Source organism: Acinonyx jubatus, chromosome A3 (assembly GCF_027475565.1).
Source record: "Acinonyx jubatus isolate Ajub_Pintada_27869175 chromosome A3, VMU_Ajub_asm_v1.0, whole genome shotgun sequence".
NCBI classification, from domain to species: domain Eukaryota; kingdom Metazoa; phylum Chordata; class Mammalia; order Carnivora; family Felidae; genus Acinonyx; species Acinonyx jubatus.
In genome coordinates, this window is record NC_069388.1 from 130,660,971 (window position 1) to 130,665,361 (window position 4,391).

The following is a 4,391-nucleotide window of genomic DNA, read 5'->3' on the forward strand; positions in this document are numbered from 1 at the left end:
TCAGAGCCTGAAGCCTGCATCCGACTCTGTGTCTCCTTCTCTCTCTACCCCTCCTCAGTTCGCACTCTGTCTCACTCTCTCTCTCAAAAATAAATAAACATTAAAAAAATTAAAAAAAATTTTTTTGCCATTTATTTATTATTGAGAGACAGAGACAGACAGAGCATGAGCATGGGAGGGGCAGAGAGTGGGGGGAGACACAGAATCCAAAGCAGGTTCCAGGCTCTGAGCTGTCAGCACAGAGCCCGACGCCGGGCTCAAACTCACGAACCGCGAGATCATGACCTGAGTGGAAGTCGGACACTTTACCCACTGAGCCACCCAGGCGCGCCGCCCCCCCCCAAATTTTTTTTAATCTGAACTTTTTACTTACTTCCTCATAAATAGAGACTGGCGATTCATTTAGGGCCTGACAATAAAACACATAGATCTGTTATTTAGCAATACTCCCTTAAAAATACGCACACACACACACACACACACGCACACACTCTCCTACCCCGTCTGGAGCGCACAGCTCAGGCATCATCGCTAGGAAACCACCTGGCCTTCTCTTCCCCGGCAGTGGGCTCCGTCCAGCTTGGCTCTCCAGGCGGCTCCGCATGGCCGGGGCTGATTTTCAGAAGCACCAAGGACAGCTGCCATCTTGGTTGGCCGTACAGGGTCCCACAGCCAAGGCCTACTCAACTCCGAAAACTTATCCCTCAGAGGTACTCCTTGACAGAGGGTTCAGGGAAATGTCACCTCTTCATCTCCTTCCCAGAGGCCACATTAGCAGATTTGAAGACCCAAGACGTCCTGCCGAGAAGACCCCGTTAGCCTCAGTGACTGGAACGGGTGGCCCGTATACCCCTCCCTCCTGGACACTGGACCCACCACCTTGCCGTCAGCCCCTGGAACTTCCTCAGCCACAGGAGGAGGTGTGGGAAATAGACCCCACTCCGCTCTCACCAGCCTTTCCAGGAAGAGAGAGAAGCCATTCAAGCCCAAGTTCTTTTTTTCCAGTGCCATAGGTGCGCTAAGAGAGAAGAAGAAGCATTGAGCCAAAGCAGATACAGACACCTTTATCCCACCCTTTATCTCCCACTCGGGGACCTTCAGTGAGTCCGTCTATCCTGGCCGGTGGTAAAGATGATGACCCCTGACATTTATGGAGGACGCACCGTGAGCCGTGTTGTGCACCTGTCTCACGGTCAAGGCTGCTGACCGTTACTGCCTTTACACAATGCAGGGCACGCTCCTCCCCACGTGTTAGGGGCTCCACAGGTTGAACCCAACAGCACGCGGTACTTTCGTCTTTGTGAATAGACAGAAAGATCTTGTTAATCTCCACATTTCCTCCGGCTCTGAGCACGATGCCTGCACACGGCAGGGCATGATAAATACTACATTTAGCTAAGTGACATTGAAGGAACGAGTCGGTGATGGTGTGGAGTGCTGGGGGAGGGGGGCGATGGGGCATGTCGCCTAAGCCCTCCTCAAATGAACATAGGACCCAAATCAAAAAGCGCGCGTTGCAGAGGCTACAGGTCAAGTCCCATGGCCACTCTCACACCCTCAAGGGCAGACGGCTGGCCCTCAGCCCTGCCCATCTAGAGGCTCTGCAAGACCCGGGTTCAGCCTGAGCCCGGATCGGAATTCTGGAAGATGGATCCCACTAATGGTCGGCAGGGGGCGCGCTGGGCGCGACGTCAGTAACCGGTTCTTTTCCTTCCAGGCTGGAAGCAAAACAGAAGAAGGCCTCTCCCGGCCGCCTAGGAGCTGATATAAAACTTGACCTAAAGGAGACGCTGGAGAAGGGAGCTCAGGACTGACGTTCGCCTGAGAGCAGTGACACAGTTGTTCATTGTATAGAAGACATTGGGACATTTTTATTGCAAAGGAGACATTTTTATTCCATCTCCTACTTACGGGTACGGTCATGTTGAACATCAAAAGGAGCACGATTTTGGACGGAAGCAGCCGCGTGACCCTGGGCACGTTATTTACACCCTCTCCAGGCCTCAGCTTGCCCACCCAGGAGGATGGCATTTAAGTGTCCTTTGAGCTCTGACAACTGATTTCTACTCCCCTTGATGAGTCCAGAGCCAGAAGGTAAATAAAGGTGGCCGGCGCTTAGGAAGCCAGTCCTTGCTGTCACCGGGACAGTGGCGGGCACGTGGTGGGTCCTCAGTAAACGTTCACTGAACCGGTACCAGCCTTGGGCTGATGATACGTTCGCAGTTCTGTTACCAAACTTTCTTGGGAGCGCTAGGGAGTAACTAAATCCCTGGGGGGAAAGTGTATTTTGAATTTTAAACAGTTACCTTTTCAAATGCATTTTTCGCTCACATTCTTTGAGTGCTTCTTACGTGCTAAACACTTACGTTCTGATGGCTTGACATGCGCGACCACATTTAACTGTATTCACTTCTCACGACAACAGGATGATGCAGGAAGTATTTTTTGTTTGTTTTTAGATGCAGGAATTATGAATGCCCATTTGACGGATGAGGAAACCGAGGCACAGTGAGATTAAATAATCCATTGGGGGCACCTGGGTGGCTCAGTCGGTTAAGCGTCCGACTTTGGCTCAGGTCATGATCTCCCAGCCCGTGGGTTCGAGCCGCGCGACGGGCTCTGTGCCAACAGCTCAGAGCCTGGAGCCCACTTCGGATTCTGTGTCTCCCTCTCTCTCTGTCCCTCCCTCGCTTGCCCTCTGTCTCTCTCTCAAAAATAAATAAACACTAAAAAAATAATAATAATCTGTCTGAGACTACACAGATGGTGGAGAGCAAACAGACCCTATTTCGGTTTTGGCCCTGGCCGGAGAAACCTACAAAAGAACAGTTCTGTGAACAGTTTGCCCACGCTGGTCCCTGGAGAGGAAAAAGTGGCTGTCATCCGCCCTTCTCTCACACTAATCATCGACTCAACAAATAGTTACAGAGGGCCAGGTACCATTCTAGGTGCTGGGAGCATAGCAGGGAACAATACAGAAAAAAAAATCCCTGCCCCTGGGAGTTTATATTCTAGCAGAAGGGAAACAGAAAGCAAACAATAAACACAATCAGTAAGTATATTAAATTGTATGTTAGAAGGAGAAAGAGCTAAGGAAAGAAAATAGAGCAGAATATAGAGGGTCTGAAGTATAGGGTGGGGGTTGACTTAAAATAGGCCTCCCTGCAATGACGAAACGGGACTCAGCAGGATTCATCCATGTGGATGGACGTGAGCTGTGCCCCTTTCTGACAGAGTGACACAGATGCGGTCAGTGCAAAGGCCCTGGGGTGGGCGTGTGTCTGGCATGACCGGGGATGGGCAAGGAGACCAGGGAGGCTGTCGAGGAACGGGAGAGGGCAATGGAGGTGGCCAGGATGGTCCGGATACGTAACCGGAAGGCGGAACCGAGGGAACTGCCGATGTGTGAAGGTGGGATGTGAGTGGGAGGAGCCACGGATGACCCCAAGCTTTTCGGCCTGAGCAACAATGAAGAATTAACAACCAACAATAAAGGAATAATAGAGAATTTAGGAAAATGTCGTAGCATGAAGAAGAGGCCGGCCGCTCTCTCTTCTGTTTCCCCACCGCCTCCTTGGACCTTTGCCCCGTGGCCGTGGCCGTGGCCGGGGTGTGTGTCACGGTGGGAGGGGCAAAGAAATAAGGCAGCCTGACAAAATTGTTTGCTGATGTCCCCCGTTAGGAAAGACAGTAGTGCCTCCTTTAATTCTCCTGCAGAAAAATACACAAGCTTTGAGCATTTTATTTGGAAATCATTTTAGACCTACGGAAGAGTTGTCGCGATAGTACAGGGTGTTTCCGGAGGGCACCCAGCTTCCCCCACTGTTACCACATGGCATGGCCATAGTATGATTACACAACCAAGACGCTGACCTTGGTACCACACTATTAACGTTCCTGCAGGCTTGATTCCAATTTCCTGAATCTTCCCTGCTGTCATTTTGGCGATGCGGGACCCCTCCCTGTGTGTTGTTACCACATCTCCTTAGTCTCCAACCTGAGACACTTTCTATTTTTTTAATGTTCATTTATTTTTGAAGGAAAAGAGAGACAGAGCGTGAGCAGGGGAGGGGTAGAGAGAGAGGGAGACACAGAATCCGAAGCCGGCCCCGGGCTCCGAGGCATCAGCACGGAGCCCGACGCGGGGCTCGAACTCACGCGCTGCGAGGTCATGACCTGAGCCGAGGTCGGACGCTCAACCGACTGAGCCACCCAGGCGCCCCCTGAGACACTTTCTCCATCTCCTTGTTAACTGCCTGACATCTCTCTTCTTTCCTCTTGGGCTCCAGGTCTGGACAAGGGTCTGGGGTGTGGGTGTGGGATACAGGTGGAGCTCTGGCCGCCCGCCCAGGCAGCCAGCACCAAGAGAGGAGCAGCCAAAGCAGGACTCT